The following is a 20,666-nucleotide window of genomic DNA, read 5'->3' on the forward strand; positions in this document are numbered from 1 at the left end:
CAAGGTATTTAATTATTTATTTTCTACAAGGAAAAAAGATCGCTTCAGCATGAAAGGGAGACCTCTGAGAAAGTAGAGCAGACCTCCAAACAGATTTGCTAAGAAAAAACAATGTGTCCCTGGGAGCAGATCTGTAGAAGTTTCAAGACAGAGGATGTTTCTTTCTCCCCTTTACTATCCTCTATTTAATTAAATTCAGTATAACACAATTATTTAGTATTTCCTATAAGGAAGGTACTCTTTTAGAAACTCTATGCTATCTTCGCTCATTCAGAATTATTGTAAAATTTCTCTTCCTGCTCAAACTGGATCTTAGCAAGGAGTACAAAATGCAAAATTCTTTGATGTTTTGCAGATTTAATGCCTAATTATAGTTAAGTCATAATTTCCAATCTTAGTTTCCAAAATGTTAACTGGGTGTAGAATTAGCAGTACCTATTATCATCTTCCCAAGAATATTCTGAAGGAAACTTAAAAGGATATTACTTATTATATAGCAGGTGTCTTTTCTAAATTATGTGCAAAACAAATGTGATTTTAAATCTATGTAAGAAATTTACTATTAAAATGTCTCTAGGGTGTATGCTTGTGAAATGAGGAATCTTTGCAGCTCATGAAAACAATTATTCCCTAACGTTTTGGTAAATGTTTTTTATGTTGATAAATTACTTGTGGTGAATTACTTATACCTATTTGTAGCTATTTGATCAGCTGAGAACACTAAAACATTAGCACAGTATGTATGTATGTACATATTATATGCACATATTTGGTATATATGTATATTATGTACAGCACAGATATTGAGAATTGGCCTCATCCTGAGGAACAAAATAAGTAATAAACATAATTAGAGGAGATAGGCAGGAAGAAATAGAGATAATAAAAAATTCATTAAAAGTTGCCCAGAAAATAACGGCTATCATTTTTTGAACCCCAACTATGTGACAAGCATTAAGCAGTTTTATACGTGTAATTTACAATTCCACAGCTGTCCCATGGGATAGCGAGTATTATTCTTTCTTCATAATGCAGACAACAAAAGGCTCAGAGTGCTTAAGTAATAAGGAAAATAAGATAAAGTTCAAACTTAAGGTTCTCAGTTCTGTTCGAGAGGTCCTCACTCTCCCTACTACAATATCTGTTTTCCTAATGATAATTTATCCAGTATGTGGTGGACAACTCATCAATGCTTCCTTTTCTTTGAGGATTGTGCTTTAGAGCAAGTTGCAAAACCTGGGCCAAGATTACTGACTCTCCATTTTCAGAAACTACTGTGCTTCTATGATTATTCTTCAGTAGTAATACATAGTGATAGAAATTTGGAACTTAAAGACACGCAAAGTCTCCTGAAAGTCACTTAATTCAGTCCCCTCATTTTTGAATGATTTGCTTTCCTGATTAAAGCTCACACATGTAAAAATAATTAAGGAATTAGCTGCACATAGAAGATGAAAAACTACCCTACACAAAGCAATAATTATTAACATTTTGAAATACTTCCTCTTTTTCTTTGCTTAATCTTTACATTGTGAATATTATGCAATTTTGAAATGAGCTTTTTCTAACTTATTAGAGCATTTTCCAAACTTCTCCAAAAACACTTCATAAATGCTACTTTTGACAGCTGTAACACATTCCATTGGAAAAATAGTTATAATTTACTTAATGATGTCCCTGTTGTCAGATATTTAAGGTGTTTCTAATTGCTACTAAAATTAGTATTGCAGTTTTTTAAGGGTAGAAAGGTCTTGAATATATTGCAAAACTGCTTTTTTTAAAGTCACCATTTTGATTTATAGATAACAAAATGGAGGAGTGGTACATATTGAGGAACTATGTAGCTATGGTTACTCAGCTAATAAATGTTTGCTGTAACTGTTGAACTCAGTTCCTCTCTCCATTCTCCATTCTTTCTATGGCCACAGCTACTTAATTGGACTTAATGTGGGTGGTGGGAAATGCCAACCATATCCTTAATCATAATGAAAATGACACATATGCAAGTGGGACAAGGCTTGTCTTTAAACTCAGATAGAACTGACCTCTCATTTACCAGCTCTGTGGGCTTGAATAAGTTAAGTAAACTTTCTGAGCCTTTATTTCCTCACTTCACAAACTGGGGAAAATAAAATTTACCCCATAAGGTTACTGTGAGGAATAGAGAATGTCAGATATATAAAAATCCGGGTGCAGGGTAGGCTCTCAATAAATGGTGCTTTTTAATTTTTTGAGAATATGTATGACATTTATTATCAAGTTATTTATTTAGGTCATCAAAATAAATGTCCTTTTGAGTAATTTTTCATTAATTCCTGTACATTCTGGCAGGTATCTGTGATTTCAACAAGCAAATTCTCTTCTAAAAGGTGTGATGCTACCTCTGAATTCTAACTTCCTAAAAAAAACAGCTTCTTTGTAACAAAGCTGCCCATGTTATGACAGAAGAATTTCCAAAAAAAATTCCTCATTAAATCATGAGAAGTGACACTGGAGAGTGTCACCGTGTTCAGTATTTCCTCTGCATTCATTGCTACCCACCTCCACTGCTTGGAGTGCATTTTAAGTGGAAGGTACAATGGGGAAACTACAGTTAAAACTGAGGAATTGCAAAATTTTCTGTGTCTAAACTTCTATTCCTAACCTCCCTCTTTTTCCTTCTTGATGGGACAGATTTTCCCCTCTCAAACATGCTGTCCTTTTTAGTTGCTAACACAAGCATATATAATATCTCATTTCTGCTTATGCTGCTGATGGATGTATGTGCTGTTAGAGCTCTGAGATAATGTTGAAAGTTACAGGTAAATAATATTGTATTCGGTTTTCACTCCCGGGAGTGGAGGTTTAGTATTCATGGTTCACTGATAGGTTTAACAATGGTTTAGGATACTCTAATTTCAGGGGGACCACCTACATGGAAGCTTTCCTCATCAAATGGAGAATGGTTGTCCCCCTTTTGCCCCTCTAAAAAACTATCATTTAAAAGTAGCCTGCTTTTTTGGGACTTTATAGTCTTACTGTTAATGTTCAATTTTCTGTGTCCTTTCCTGAACTTAGGAGAGTTCTGAAGCCAATCTCCCCTCCGATATTATTAAAGATTGCAAGAAAATTTTCTTGTGTTAGACCATTCTTCCTCAAATCACATTCTTCACCTGATAATGTGATTTAACTCCCCTCAGGGGAATCAACTTCTTGATGAAATGTAATCAACTTTGATTAAATAAGTAAATGCTTCCTATTCATGTTTTAGCAGTTTTCACAGGCAGATTTAACATTTCCACTCATGTTTTCCTTTGAGTCTCTGACTTGAGGGTAGAGTTTTATCTTTTGTGTTGTCATAGTTAAGATAACTTCCATAATTAATTTCTCGAAATGGCAGTGATAACAGAATATACTGTATATTTACTCTGTACTGATTTAAAACCCCCAAGTCAATTTAGCCTTAAGAAAGCATACTATTTAGTGTATTTTGTGTCTTTCTTTGATATCCTACTGTTTAATATTTCTTTAATGATTATGAATACTAGAAGAGTTTAGAGGCACACCCTAAAGGTCACCATATAGAACTTCTGTACAGATGTGAATTTAAAAGTATGCAAATTTACACTGATTTTACCTAACATCTTGGAATATACCAGGAGTCTGAATACATACATTTTTATTATATGTATATTTTTAAAGTGGAGTTTAGAAATTTCTAGCTACACTGAAAAATTATAATGAAGTAGGTATTTACTGTAAAAAACTAATGTGCTTTCTTAAGGGCATAGTTTAGTTAGGCACTATAATAACTGACAAACATATGCTGTTTAAAAATTTACAGTGAATCTTCACACATACTATTTTATCTACCTCTTATTACCTGAATACCATAGGGTCTCAGGTTTACAGATGAGAACATGAAAGCACTGAGAGTTTCTCATACTTCATTCTGGTACCATGACAGCTATTAAGTAAAGGAAATACAATCTGCTCACAGGTAATGTGAATGCTAAAGAAAGTAATCTTTCAACTGCATGCTTCAAGTGGTTCCTGTGCTGGTGAATAGGTATCCCATTTATTGCTTTTAAATTAAGGTAGGAATAAGTAATTTATACGTACAGTCATATGAGAATTTTTCATTGGTTTTATTTTGATCAAAAAATAAATTTTTGAAAGATGTTAACCTCTTTTCAACCAATAAATATTTACTGTGACTTATATGACTGATGCTTGAGTATAGCAGAGGCCCAAAGGGGTTAAGCAACTTTCAAAAGAATAATTAACTAAAAAAGATGGAGCTGAAACCATATAAATATGTACAGCACTCCATGGGCAACCAAGTTCAACTATATACGAATTACCAGTCAATGACTTTTGGCAGGCCATGCAACCTATCTGATCCTCAGTCTCCAGATCTACGAAATGAAAAAATGAAACATCTAAAACATAAAGATATTGTGATAATTAAATGAGATAATGGAAATTGAAGTGTCCTATTATTGTTAAGCTCCTCCTAATTATTTTTGAAGAAAATGATAACTTTACCATGTGATTTAGGAAGAAAGTTTTAATAAGCTTCTTTTAAAAATTAAATGTTTAATATATTCAACTTCAACTATTCAGTATGTAAATTGCATGGAGTAAAATTCAAAGTGTCCGATGTTGGACATTTACCAATTAGATTTTCAACTGGGGGAGTCACTGTTCTCTAGATAGCTGCTGTTTCTTTAAATTGGGTGAGAGAGTTATACAATTGCTGAGTCAGATGATCTGGCAGCCTGAAACAGAATGAGAGCAAGAAAATGGTGGCACTCGAGAAAAGAAAGCAAAACAAGCTTTTTCCTAATACATCAGCAAAGTCACTGGTGTAATATTAGACACACTGTAGCTTAAAAGCAGAAAAATGATCATTTGAAAGGCATGATATTTTAGTTTTTCCTATAATTGTTACTTTTTAGCTTACATTTTCCATCTATATTTTCCCCCTTCTCACTGTGCTTTTACAGAGACATAAAGACCCATCATTTTGTCCATAAATGCTTTATTCTGCTATGGCTACATTTTCATGCAATCTTGCCCTGATCTTAGATAAGCACAAGTTAAACCTGTGAAACACTTGTGCTTTGATTTTTCTTTCTTACATAATTTTAGGTTGTCATGTTTATTACGAGCCTGGTCTGGATCATAAAATGAAAGAAACCCCCATTACAACACACACACACACACACACACACACACACACACACACACACACACACACAGATCCATTCATTCTGTACAAAAAGAAGTAAGTGTATATAGTGTTTTAAAAAGACAACGTATAGCCTATGTGGAAAATTTCTGTATGGTTCTGTAAGCTTTAAAACACAAATATACCTTGTTATATTTTTTCTCTTAAACTATGTTCTGATTGTAAAAATGTAGTATCTAAGAGAAATTCTTTTCCAATTCATACAAAGGATCACATAATAATAAAGGGTCTCCTTCATTTGGTGAAATAACTCCTCCACTGATTACTCAGACTGTCCTCCCTGGGATCCAGTAAACTGACTCTAAACTTAAAATCTTACCTAAAATCCTGGACCTCAGTTCAAAGATAAATAAGCAGAAATAAGGTTAAAAAAGTAAAATTGGTCATATTCATCAAATTGTGTCCCAATGGGCCACTTGTAATAGTATCTCCTTCAAGTGTTTATTTAAAATGCAGACTTCTGGGACCCACAGCAAATCTGAATCAAATTTTCTGAAAGTGAACCCCAGAAATACGTATTTTTAAAGGCAGCCCAGGTAATAATGCTGTTGTTAACCTTTGCCATATTTTTAAAATTTCTAGTTACTCACATTATTCAATTAAGAAAGCAAAGACTTTTTCAATTTACATTACCTCTATTGTACGATTTTATTAGTTTCAATTTGATTAAGAGATTACATGTCTTTGTTCATATAATTCTGAACCTCTATAAAACCTTTCTCTCTTAAAAAAATCCTACTGCCTTCACAACTATTTAAATAATTTATGATATTTTATTTTGAAGGTGAAAGAGAAAACTAAGAAATAGTTGAAGAAGAATTAAAAAGTCCTTTGTGATAACATGTTTATATTTTCATGAACAAAGCCAATCAATATGTCATAAAAAATAAAAATCAACGTACTATTTTTTGAAAGGATCTCTGATGCTTTGGGAATTTCAGTCTTGTAGTTGATGGCTTTCACTTTTTTTTTTCCTTTTATTACTTCTTTTTGATTGTATAGTTCTGCCAAAATGCAACCATCATTCCAGGGCTCATTAATTAAATAAATGCACTGAGAGACACTGACAAGCACTCAGAATTTCTTCAACCACCCTTTTTAAAAAGCAAATGCTAATTGGACATAAAGATGAGAACAACAGACATTGGGGACTACCAGATGGAGGAGAAAGGGAAGGAGCCAGGGCTGAAATACTACCTACTGGGTACTGTGCTCACTACTTGAGTGACAGATTCAGTCGTACTCAAAACCTCAGCATGGTGCAATATACCTTTGTAATTAACCTACACATGTGCCCCCTCTTTCTAAAATAAAAGTTAAAAAAAAATCTACAAGGCATTATATATTTTTAAAAAAATATCACTATGTACAATGCACTGCGCTATATCTGGAACTACAAATATTAGTTAAACAGTCCAAGACTCAGTGGGTTCAGGGACTCTAAGGATTTGCCATTCCTTTTAGATGGAAACCTTCCTTGGTCCACCAAGCCCTATCTTTCTGCCCTTTGAAAATTCTCCCTCACTTTCTTCATAATGCCGTCCTTGATTAATTCTCCTCTAGCAATACTACTGGTTTTTTGTATTTAAAATCATTCCTGTAATTTCTTCTGTTTAGATGGCTTCGTACATGAGATTCACGTCCAACAAATAGAAAAAAAACGCTATTGACATTTGGTAGCTTCGACAATTGTAAACACATGTGGGTTTGCTGAATACACATTAAAATAGCATGAATTAGGATATGGTGAATCTGTTGAGGTCCTAAGTTGGTGGGTATTTTCCAGGAAGGGTCAGACCCTTTAAAAGGACCTTTTATCATCTACCAAACAAATCCTTCATTTATTAATTCCTAAGGTTTTTTTCCATCGGTTGGTTTACTGTCATGGAAATTGATCTTGTTTTAATAGCTACTGTCGTTTTTTTATTCTAATCAATGATTTCATTTGAAAAGAAAATTTTCAAACATGGGGAAAGCTGCAATACAAGAAGAAAACAATGGACAGACATCATCACTGGAAAAATACTACGGGCCACTCTCTATACCATCCTGCACCACCAGATGGAGAAACTGAGGGAAGGCGAGGCCTTTCAACACTCTTGGGTCTCCATCTGGCATGTAAGGGAACGAAATGGCTGTCGAGTCTCGAAGCGCACTTTCCCCGTGGTTTCTCCGAGTAACCCTGACTCACTTCTCATCTACCCATCCCCTCCAAAACAAGGCCTAGCCAGTTCCAAGCTGGAGAGGTGACCCAGAGTTGCCTTCTGTCATGTCTTGCCTTTCGTCCACTAAGCCCACTCAGACTCTGTCTGCTCCAACCCCCACTCCGGCTAGTGAAATCCCAATCGTCCTCCACGTGGAACCCCAGGTCTGCAGTTATGATAGCGGATCACATCGCTCCTGCGGAAAGTGCGCGCGGTGGAGTGATAATTGGACCAAGCGTCTAAATTCTTGATGGAGGACCTCGCTCCAGCTGCCAGTTAAACCTCTGGGATCCGCAGCGTCTCTAGGAATTGAGAGAGTGGGGAAGTTAGGATCGAGGAGGAGGATGGTGGGGGCTGAGGAATGGAGGAGCAGCGTGCATCTCATCTCTTGTCGTCGGTCGCTCTTTGGGGTCCAGGGCCCTTGCATCCCCAGCGTGGCTCGGAGGCAGCGAGACCTGCCTGAAATTGATTGGAGGGGACTAGAGTGTGCTTGTAGGGTGGGGTAGTGGGGGCGGAGAGAAAGGATCCCAAGAAGGGCGCCAAGTGCTGTTACCAGAGGCCTAACACGAGGAACCTTGGAAACAGGTATAGCTACGGATTTATGGGTTTAAAAATGGAACTTCTTGGTGAACGGACATAGCGTACATTACAGTCTGAAGTCACAGCCCTCGCAGGTTTTCCCAGACCTTAAAGCCACGTTCTCGTGTATGACACTTAAACAACTCAGTTTCCTTGTCTTTCCTCCCTCCCTCCCTACCTAAGGCTAGAGAAGTTCTTAGTTCATCCACTGTGTAGGATTGTTACCGTGTCAAAGGCTTTGGAAATGTATATTTTACTGGTGATGGTCATAGCACTTTGGAAAACTCAAAAGTGAAACGAAGAAAATAAGTATCACCAACCATTTTCCCAACCCCTCTCATCCTGAGGAAACCATTATAACTAATGGGGGAGGGGGGGAGGGAGAGAGAGAGAGAGAGAGAGAGAGAGAGAGAGAGAGAGAGAGAGAGAGAGGAAACTGTTTACTGTTTTGAATCTTGCTTTAAAAAAAACCTGACTTTATAATGCAATCATTTAACCGTCTATGAAATATTCTTCAGATATCTGATGATCCAGAATATAACTGTACCATAATTTAACACTTTATTGCTAGAATTTTATGCAGTTTTTTATTTCTTGCTACTACTTATCCATCTGTATTAATCTTTGTCAGAACCTTTCTTTCCTTAGGATGATGCCTGAATATAAAATAGCTGAATGAAAGTGGATGGGTTCATTTTAAAATACAAAATTGTTTTTCTTGACGGTGAGATGTTTAAGAGGTGGATTAATCTCACTGGGCAAAAAATAGAGAAGATATTAGTAATATGAGAATCAGAATTTAGATAATTTGTCTTAAAAGTTCGTATTCAATGTAATAATTTTATATTTAGAAAATGAAACTGTACCCATTGTTTATATAACTTAAACTGCCAAAATAAAGCACCACAAAAACTTTTTATCAGGTTGATTTTTGTATCAGGCTGGGCTTTGCAGCAGATGGAAAGGCTAGGGCAAGCTTGTCCAACCTGTGGGCCCGAGGGCCACATGCAGCTCAGGATGGTTTTGAATGTCGCCCAACACAAATTCATACACTTTCTTAAAATATCATTTTTTTTTTTTTTAAACTCATCAGCTATCGTTAGTGTTAGTGTATTTAATACGTATCCCAAGACAATTCTTCTTCTTCCTATGTGGCTCAAGGAAGGTAAAAGATTGGACACGCCTGGCCTACAGTGTTCTACTATGAAGTTTCAGTTTTAGTTTGGCCTATAATGTTTTAGTACAGAAGGCAAGTGAGATTTTCTCTGTTTCTCCAAGGATTTTTGAAAAAGTGTAAAAGCACTTGGTCCACTGTTGAACCTTGCTATAAAAAATATTTTTGATACCATTTGTATCGCTTTACTAACAGGAATTGTTCATATGTTGGGAAAATGGTTTAGCTTAACTCTACCATGGTAGTTGATAGTGATGAACTAACATGGAATAACAGACCTGTAAGCCATCATAGATGGTACTAGGCTATGTTGTTGCTACCTTAAGATGATAACAGACTTTCTAAAATTCAAGAGTACTCAAAGTAGTAAAATGAATATTAAGTTTTAATTTCTAGAAGGGCTATGATTCATTTGGAAGTGCGAATCATGTACACATTGGGAATAATGGTTTATACTAACTGTACAGTGCTTACCTTGAGAGAACTCTATGCTCTTAAAGAAAAAAATAATGTGAGCCTTCTAAAGTAGCTATAAACAAATTACTATTTAACTTCATAATAAAAATATGACTATTTTGTAAATGCACCAAGGTAGAAGTAACAAATCAGCTGAGGCAATTTATCAGGTTTCTGTGGTTAAGAAATTGGTAATGTGGAATTTTAGTATACATATTTCCAATCATATAAAAATAAAAAGTAATAAACATATTTGCAGAAACTTAAAAAAATTTTAAAATAACATCTTATTTGCAATGATATTAAATAATTCATACGGGTAATTTTCAGCATGTGTGCCTCTCAAGGAATTGTATGAATCCTAACACAATTAGTATCCATATATGTTCCCAAATCAATGTAACCATAGGCATAAAATATATTAATGGGGAAATATATAATTACGTATCATTATAATTAACACCGCTAGATTTTATATTATGTATATCCTTTTACATATGAAATTGGAAAAGCGCATATATTTCAAGGCAAACATTCTATCCAAGCTGTGTGTTCTATTTTCAGAAACTTCCTGAAGATTGGGCTTTTCACATGTGTCCTGAATATTGATTTATACCTAAATAACAAAAAATGATTTATTTCAATGAACCTATCATTTAAATAGTTTTGCATTTCATGCATATACATTAACATACTATAAAATATTTTCTCTAACTTAAAATCACCACAGTGTTATGTTTTATAGGCCTAAACTAAAAAATACATATTTATGGCATTTATATACATTGATACGTTCTACTTTGTTACTATAGATTTTCAGAAGCAAATTAATAATTTAAATAAAATGATTTTATATAGAATAATATTAACTAGAGTAATAAATATTTTTATATAGACAATAATATTAAGAACTATATTCAAACAGTTATGGATCACAGTGGCTAAACTTTTGCTGATACGGCTAAACCACTGTTAAAAAAACAACCACCAGGGTCTTTCAATGTTTCAAAATGAATTAAAATCAAATCCAGCAACAGGCCCTGAAATCCTTTATAAGCTCCTTTGACTAAATTAAAAAAAAATTAACTTTCATAATATGAAAAGTAAAATATGCTTTTATCCTATAGATTATAAATTTTTGCTAATAGAAAGTGAGACACTAAATTAAACACTGATAGTTTTAACAGATTTATATTTCCATGTCAAAGAGACAATTAACATTGCAGTAAAAAAATAATTACCCCTCTGCTGGCCTTTGCTTTTTGAAGCTATATATTCCTGGCGAAGCCTCATTAAATTACTTTTAGACTTATTATACAAGTTTTAATTAGCATTGTGCACATTTTAACTGTATATATATTCTTTCAGTTTTCCTGGTTATAGGAAATTACACCGGCTGTGTCAACATTTGTCAATGTGAGGACAAAACTACCTCCGATTCTGTTTTTCAAGAAGTAGGCCTCATTTTTAAACTGTGCTAACTGTAGTCTGAGATGACTAAAATATTATCAGTTGGGATTTTTCAGGAACAGTTCTGCATTTCTGTCGTTTGCTAAACATACGAGCAAAGTCCCGAGCAGTTTCAATCACTCAGGCCGCCGGACCTCTACCTCTAACTCACAAAGAAAGCCCATTTTCCTGTTGGCTGCAAAACTCCCCCCAGAAGCAAGTGCTGGCTCCTCGCAGCAGTAACTGATCCTACGATCCTTGTTAGCATTTCAGGAAGTCACTGCCTGCGTGGTCCTTCTCTCTCGGGTCCTCCACTCTCCTGGAAGGTGGGAGAGGGTGACCCCGCCGGCAGGTTGGGGAGAAAAAAGGCCGCTTCCAGAAAACTTACATGGTTAGCAATAATTCCCCCCAAGGAGAAAGAAAGTGTGCTTGAAATACACCTTTCCTACTGTGTGTGTGTGTGTGTGTGTGTGTGTGTGTGTGTGTGTGTGTCTTAGTCATTCCTACCCAGGATATTCGGGAGTCACTGACTTCTGAGGTGGGTTTAGAAGCTCTGTTCGCCTCAGTTTCACACGATTGAGGGGGCTGTGTGAAGGGAGGTCCAGGTTCAGTGGTACTGCGAGAACCACATGTCTAAGTCGTTGTAACCCGAATGGGGAAGCCTCCACCGCCGGTTATCTCCTCCTCCTAGCCTAGGCTAGAGACGAATTATCTGTTTACGAAATCACACCAAACAAAACAAGTGTCGAATGCGCCCCGGACTTTGCGAGGGCCTTTCCTACCTGGTCTTCTAGGATGCGGCTGCTGCCCTAGACGCTGGCTCCTCAGTAGCATCAGCACGAGGGCCACAGCGGCGGGCGCCCCTGGCGCTGCCCACTCCCCCGCGAGCCGCGGGATGTGAACCACGAAAACCCTCACTCGCGGCGGGCCGCACGCGCGCCGAATCCGGAGGGTCACCAAGAACCTGCGCACCATGTTCTCGCCGCCTCTACTGCCGAGCTCGGCAGCCGCTGCGCCGCCCTTTGGCACCAGAGGTGAGCAGCGCCGCTCCTGCCCCCCTAACTGCAGACTGGGACCCACGCGCCGCCCCCTGCCCATCTCCGCCCTGCAGGCGCGCACCCGCCTTCCCTGAGCGCGCCCGCCCCCCACCTTTACCCCCACCCCCACCCCCGCCCCCACTTCCACCCGGACCTCCAAGATCTCGGAACGGCTCTGAGCCCTGCGCACGCGGGAAGGGCTGCAGGAGGCGCCGGTAGAGAGGCGCGCGCGCGGGCGGCTCGGGGCCCGCGTTCCTCTCCCTCCCGCCTACCGCCACTTTCCCGCCCTGTGTGCGCCCCCACCCCCACCACCATCTTCCCACCCTCAGCGCGGGCGCCCCGCGGTGACGGCCCAGGGGCCGGACGCCTGGAACGCAACTCCAGGCAGCTCGCCCCCTAGCTACATCCGTCACCTGACACGGCCCTACCAGGAACAGCCGCGCTCCCGCGGGTTCTGGTGCTGCTCGCGTCCCCGCTCCCCTATTCCCCTTGCTTTATTCCTAGCTCCCCTCGTCGAAAGTCTTACATTCTTCGAACTAGATTGTTTAAAAAAGCAAAAGGAAGAAAGGAAAGCGAGGTCATCTCATTGCTCTCTCCGCCAATCAGGAGGCTGAATGTCAGTTTTGAACTAAAAGCCGCTCCGCTCCTCTTCTAGATTGGGAAAACAAGCGAAATTAAACGAAACCGCTGCACGCCTCCGACGCGACATCTGGACACGGCGTGGCGCTGGCGCTGCGGGAGCTGCGGGCCCGGCCTGGCGCCGGACTAGGTAGGTGGAGTCGCACCCGGGGGTCCCAACTGGGTCCGGGCGCCCCTTCCCCTCCCAGCTGCTCGGTCGCCGAGGGCGCCGGACTGGGACAAGAACGGAGTCCTTTGTGTCTAGCCCATTTTTATTTTCGGTTTTAACCTTCATGACAGGCGCAGAGCATCTGAGCGCTTCTTCCTCTTTCCTCTTCCCCCCGCGCTCTCCTCCCCTGCGGGCCGCTCTCCTCCTGTCGCCGCGTCCTCGCGTAGAATGGTCTTGGCGACCGTTGACTGCAGCCGCCTCCACGCTCTTTCAGGCGCCCAGACACCCCGACACCCCTTGATCCCGCCGCCTGACTCCTAGGCGTAAGCTCTCGCTCCTGTCTCCCCCTCCGTGTCCCCTCCTCCCCTTTTCTTCCACATCGCCGATCCTTTCTGGACTGTCTGTCTCCCTTCTTCCTTTCCAGCCGGGGCACAGGAAAAGCGGTCCTGTCTGGGAACAGTAAAAGCAGGGCAAGGAAAGGAAGGAGCGGCAGAAAGGAGGGGTGAGTCGAGGACACAGGGGTAGCCCGAGAATGCGGAGGAGCCGGGTCCTGAGCGCGGTCTAAGCGAGGCTCGGCTCTCGGCCAGGAACTCCGACGCGGGCTCGCAGGCTCTCCGCGCGCGGGAAGTCGAGCCCAGGACGCCGCCTTCAGGCCGGCGCGCTGACCCGGTGCCCCGACCCGGAGTCTGCGGTCTGCTTGGATCTGTCCTAAACCCGCGGCCTGAGTGGCTGGGTGTGTGCCAGAGGATACGGGACTAGGCCCAGCTCCCGGAACCTGGAAATGTGGCCAGCTTCTCAGTGGCTTCCTGTTCATGCGCTTGGGCCTAGTGGCCTAGTTGAAGAAGTGGAACCACAGCGTGAGCCGACAGGGCCTTACAGATCAGAAGTCAAGCCCCCCAACCTTACAGGGGAGGAAAGTGAGGCCTGCACTGGCGGAGCCACCCACTAAAGGCGGTGCGGTAGCCTAGAGGAGCGGCAGACTTCTCTTTCCCCATCCCCCGCCCCATCGCTTGACTTTGCTGCCGGACCTCTGTCCAAACCCAAGACAAAACGGGGCCGTTTGGATAAAGTGAGATTTAGTGATCACTCTTACGTGGCCACTCTAAATATCTATCTAGATATTTACAAATGCACCTCACCGGTAGGTAGAGTTCACTTAGAATTTACCCAACACCGTGCTTTGTGCTGGGGCCACATGCCACCTGTCTGTCTAGCATGACTGCTCTTTCTCCCTCTTCACAAATCTAGCTCTTTTTCCTTCAGGTCTCTTCTGAAGTAGCCCCTCCTCAGAAATGCTTCCCTTTCCAGGCACCCTCATACCACCGTGATTTTTTCCTTTGTTTACTTTTTTGTTGTGTAGAATGTCAGCTCCATGGGAACCAGATCCTTCTATGTGTCTTCCTGTGCACCTATGCCACGCCCCCAGCATTCCCCTCCTCCCACCACCTTCACCAGGCCTCTGCCTCTGTAGGAGGGCATTAGATTTTGTGTCCTACAGAGAAAGGGCGCTTTAGAAAGGGTTAGTTCATCCTGGAAGAAAAAGGATGTCGGATGCCAGCATAGTGTCATTTAAAGATACTGGAGGAATGGAGTGGGGGCGGTGAAGAGTTTCTTGGGCCTAGACAATGTAACTAGTTGTTGCAATGAAGCATGGTAGGGGAAGGAGAAAAGGCAACTTATTAAACATCTTTTGAAGTCGCTATCTATATCAGTCAGTTCTCCAGAGAAACAGAACCAATCGTGTGTGTGTGTGCGTGCCACACATATGTATATGTATATACACACAGTCATGGGGTTGCTTAACAACAGAGATACATTCTCAGACATGTATGTTTAGGCGATTTCATTGTTGTGCAAACATCATATGCAAACCTGGATGGTATAGTCTATTATACATCTAGGTTATATGGTATGGTCTATTGCTCCTAGGCTACAAACCTGTACAACATGTTACTATACTGAATACTGTAGATAATTGTAACAGAATATAGTTTTATATCTAAACATACCTAAACACAGAAAAGGTAGTATGTTGTGCTACAACTTTAGGACAGCTATGACATCACTAGGGGGTAGGAATTTTTCACCTCCATTATAATCTTATGGGACACCATCAATATGTGACTGTGGTTGACTGAAGCATCGTTATTCAGCACATGACTCTGTGTGTGTATACAATTTTATGTATACATACATTATATGTCTACACACATATGTTGGGGGGGGAGAAAGGGAGAGAGAGAGAAAATACTTATTTTAAGGAATTATCTCAGAAGATGGTGGGGGTTGACAAATTGGAGACACAGGGGAGAGTTGATGTTGCAAGTCTTGAATCCAAAGGCAATCTGGAGGCAGAATTTCTTCTTCCTTGAGGGACCTCAGTCATTTCTCTTAAGCTCTTCAACTGCTTGGATGAGGACCACCCATATTATTGAGAATAATCTGCTTTTTAAAGTCCAGTGACTTAAATGTTAATCACATCTAAAAAATACCTCCACAGCAATATTTAGACTGGTGTTTGACTAAAACACTGCGTACCACAGCCTAGCCAAGTTGACATACCAAATTAACCATCATATTATCCCATCGTGCCTGAGGGGTTCTCTGACCCTCAGTTTTCTGAGGATCAAATTTAAATTGAGGGATCTGTTTTTATTTATTGGACCCATATAGCTCAAAGTATAATCATTTTCTCTCCACAGGAACTAGACCTAGAGATAAGGGTAATTGCTTATTTCAGAGGAATGCCATCTGAATAAGAGGATAATTACATAGTAAGCTCTCTGTTCAAAAAACGTAAATGTTAAAATTTGAACATTGAAATTCCATCTTAGTTTCCGCCACTGCTGCTGCCCAATAACTGTTCTCTTTCAGTTGCAGTATGCAGGGGAATTTTAAGTTTAATATTAGTCTCAGCAAAATACAATGATGAAGATGACTCTCTAGCATAACAATGGGTATGTGGTATTCCAAATCCTTTTGGAATTTGGAGTGAGTTTTGGCTATGTGCTCTTCAAAAAATTAATAATGAAGAACCGAGCATGCACTTTCACTTATATTACTTATTTTATCCTCACAGTGGCCTTTCAAAATTGGGATTATTACTCTTGTTTTACAGGTGAAAAGAATGAGGCCTAGAAAGGCTCAAATCTTGAACGCTTCACAGCCAGCAAGAGCCAGGGCTGGAATCATCAGGCAGGCCTTTGGGCTACAAGCCTTGTGCCCTTTTTGTTGTCCCAAAGGCCAGGGTCGATAGGGAGTGAGTTATCTGTGGGTCAGTTACACAGACAGAATCACTGAATATTGGAACTTTTTGGGGTTCTCTTCCATTGGCCTAATAACCTGAGTTAATTGAGTTTTTTTAACAGGGGTAAACAATTTGCTGTTTTAGATCAGTGAATTCATTCCATAGGTGGAGATAGGAGAGAAAAATATTAGTGAATATCCCTTGTCTTGTTCTCCTCCTCCTGCAACTTAATGTCCTAGGACACTAGCTTTATCCCTTAGGTAACTCTTCATTATCCAAATTTCATGAGAAACTTTCCTAACATTGCACATGCTCAAAGTCAAAATCCCAAAGTCATAAGAAAAAAGATGCCATAAGCAAGATTAAAAAACAATTATTTGATCATATACGTTAAAAGAGTAATTACTAGACTCTATAAGTAAATACATAATCCAGTAAAACAACAATTGAATTAAAAAGGGCGAAGGATATAATAGTTTATAGTAGAATATGTGCAAATGGTAAAAAAAAATGAAAAGATAATCTTACTCATTAATAAACAAATGTAAACAGAAACAATGACATATAACCACAAGTGTGGCAAAAAGAAAAAAGACTACTTTGACAAAGTTGTCAGGAAACAATCACTCTTACTATTACAACTTGGCATAATTGTTTTGAAAGGCAGCATTACAATATCTATCAAAACTGTATGTGCATATTTGTACCCTCTGACTCAGCTATTCCACTATTTTAAGTATGTAAAGACACACAAATAATGTATGGCAATATATACACACATACATACTATATAATATATAGTTCATATGTATATGTTTATGTATATATATACTTATATACACCCTTCGACTCAGCAATTCTATTCCTATAACTCATGTATGAAACATATATAATACATATGTTTATATACACATACGTACACACATATCTGTAAGTATGGGAAGATGTACACACACGTACACATATATACATACTTATGTATATATGTATTTTATGTATGGATACATATGTATATATGGATAGATTTTACACCCACAGACACATTTAGATGTGTAACTTCAGCTAAAGCAATTTCACTCCTATATAAATTGCTACAGACAACTTGTATAAGTATGCAGAAATGTTTCTTTATAGCTGTGTGTATTAGCAAATAAAGTGCAAGAAAGAGAAAAACAATTGACATGCTTGTGAGGAGACTGTTTTATTTATTTATTTATTTTTTTGTTAGGGCTCATTCATAAAATACAAAACCGTGCAGCCATAAAAAATAATGAAGTACATCTATATGCACTGACAACAGAAGTTGTCAAAGATCTATTGCTACTTAAAGAAAGCAAATGACAGAATAGTATGATCCCATTCATGTTTTCCAAATACACGTGCTGGGGGAGAGATGTTTGCAATTATATGTACTTATATTTCTGGAAGGATAATTAAATATTTGTAATAGTGGTTACCTTTGGGTAGTAAGAATGAGAGTGGGAAAGTTTCAGATTTTTGCTTACCACTTTTTGCTTTCTGGACTGTTTGAAAGTTTACCATAAAGCAAGAATTATTAAATAACAACCACAGGAATGTTGGGGCTCAAACCTAGAAATTCTAATTTTGTACACCTGGAGCTGATCAGCAAGTCTAAATGTTAAAACATCCCCATGGGTGATTCTGACATGGAGCCAGGGTTGAGAAATAATTTTCTCAAATGGAAGGGGTTTTAAACTTGTTGCCCTCAAATGACTACTGAGGCAAACACCATTCTTACAGACATAAGAAACACTTGGAGCAAATGTGTAATAAAGTGTTATGCTTCCCTAGAAAGGGGACGACCTTAAATCTTTCTGTTTATGGTGGTATTTAAACATATTAGAAACTCCTAATTTTGGAATAGGCTTATTGTGATAAATCTAAATATCAAAGGCAGTCCAGAGATTAGCAAGTAATGGAGGATGATCAAATGTTTTTCAGAAAATATTATAGGTGGCATTTGGGCAGGAGATTCCGAGAATGGCGAAAGGGTACCTCTGTGCCCTAGGAAAAGTGATAGAGCTTAGAAACTCAGAACTCAGATGGAATGAGGAGCCATGCCATATACATCTTTCCAACAGTCACCCTCCAGAAGAAAACTCTGTGTTGACAAAAATCTGCTGACTTGTCTGTGGGTTTGTGAACAGAATAAACTGTTTCTTCTTTTATGTTTATGTATTATTGCTTATAACTATATTCTAAAATATATAATAACAAATAATAACAGTACTTGCAGCTTAATGAAAGAAAAAATGCAAGTATCTTATTTATACTAAGAGAGGAGAGAAAACTGAAGAACAATGGATTATCCTTACATATTTGGTTTGGGATTACATTGAGAGCTACCTAAATACCAGAAACTCATTCTTGGTCCTGACTCCTACTCTGTTATCCATAGCTCAGTACCTACTATCTGGTGCAGAAAGAAGTGGAATGGAATTATCAGGAAGACCCAGTTTTTAGCCAAGACTAAAAGTTTTTAGCTAAGGGGATAGAAGAATTTGTGCACAGATAGAAGGCAGATGGGAATTTGTTTAAAACGGAATGGAGACCCAGAGGTCACATAAGACAGGGTTTAGAGGAAGTAGCCCCAACAACATCATAATACAGAGCACTGATAATGAGATGATAGATAGATTATGCATTTGGGGAGGAGGCCAAATATAAAAAATAAGACATGGTTTATTTACTGTAATTGGTCTTAAAGTTTTGAGTGGAACTCTGTTGTAAAATATTTGCTGTGCCAGAGCTGACTCCTTATACCTACTGGAAGTCTAATGCCAGGGGCTTCTGAGTGGGAAGTGGATTAGTAGGTGTTTGGGGTCCTTTGTAAACTTCTAGTGTAATATGAATAGCTGTGAGGTAGTCAGCGTGTCATCTTAATACATTGTTCTTAGTTCTTTTTCCAGCAAACTCTTTGTTTTACATTTAGTTCACACCGCAAATTAGTAAGTCAGGCTTGGTGCTTTTTGACCCACACATTAATTTACAATTAATGTGCTTAATGTACACTCCGTGCCAGTTACATATTATTAATTAGTGGCACTAGTATTAGTTCAAATTTTCTTTTATTATGTAATTAATAGGGCCTATGTTTGAAAGTTACTGTGTTTCTGTAAAATGAAGTATTTTTTTCCTTACAAAAGGAATGACATTAAAATCTCCTGAGTAGGGAATTTAAGAGGCAAGAAAGGAGTAATTTCATTTGGATAGCTGAAATTGAGAAAAGTTTTATAGAAACTTTTCAGGTATGAAGGATAGTAGTAGAGATGTTACATGAGTTAGCACTCATATATTGAATTAGTTAAGGAACCAATGTGGGAATCTAGGTCTTCTATCTTCCAGTCAAGTCCTAGTTTCACTTTTCTTCATTCCCTCTTCCTTTCCTGTCGTTATGAGTAGAATAGGAAGATACTGAAAGTGTTGAGGCTCAACTGTTGCTCCTTTAAGTAATTTCTAAAATTAAAATTGTCTTATTTTCATATATATGTGATTGTGTATCTAGGTATCTATTTGTAGCTTAGTAGTTGAACACCGTGAATTACACCAACCTAAGCATTATTTTCCAAGTTTTCATCAAATAACTAAACAGTTTCTGTTAATACTGAAAATCTAGTAAACGTGTCAGAATTTGGTTATGATTAGTTGCTGACATAAAACATGAGGGCAGACTTCACTGTACTTTAGAAGATACTGGCTTTCACATTTGCCACAGAAGGGAATTCACATGAGTGCTTCTTCAGATAACGTCTCTAAGTTTTGCATATCATTAGTTCTACTTGCTCCACTTTTGATAGAGTGGCAATGTATTGAACATTGTAAAAATTATGCCCTATGATTAAAAAAATCCATCTCTGGTAAAGCATAAAAAGAAAATGAGTATATTTTTCACTGTTTAAAATAATTGAGGGAGTAATTATAGAGTCAGCAAAAAGAAAAAAAGAACCCTACTGACTTATCACATATCAATGCACACAGTGTGTTTTTAATATTTTCAAAAAAGGGAAGGCAATCTCAATGTAAGTGTAAATGAAATTAGTTTTTGCATATATTTGCTGAAGGTCAGTCACCTAGCTTCATACGATAAATTATTTGGCCCTGGACACAATATTGTGTTTGCCATACTAGGGAAATGAAATATGAAAGTATTCCTAAGTATAGATTTTCCTAGAGGCATTTGGGGTTTTATCAGTCTCGAGCTCTCCTCTTGAAACTGTTTCATTCCTTAGTTATGAAATTACTAATTTTAACCATTTAAGGCACAGGAAATTTTACATAATTTTGATTCAATAGCAAAATACCCTTTAAAAAATTAATCCACTTAGGTGAAAAAGACAAAAATGAAGCCAAATGAATGTTATTAAATTTATAAATTTATTTCACTTTCCAGATCTTCTTGGAATAAATGTCAGTAGAATTTGTATAAACCTTGGTAATGTCTTAGACTTAGATACAAACTTAACAGGTATATTTAATTTT

The sequence above is a fragment of the Macaca nemestrina genome, chromosome 14 (genome assembly GCF_043159975.1).
Source record: "Macaca nemestrina isolate mMacNem1 chromosome 14, mMacNem.hap1, whole genome shotgun sequence".
Lineage (NCBI taxonomy): Eukaryota > Metazoa > Chordata > Mammalia > Primates > Cercopithecidae > Macaca > Macaca nemestrina.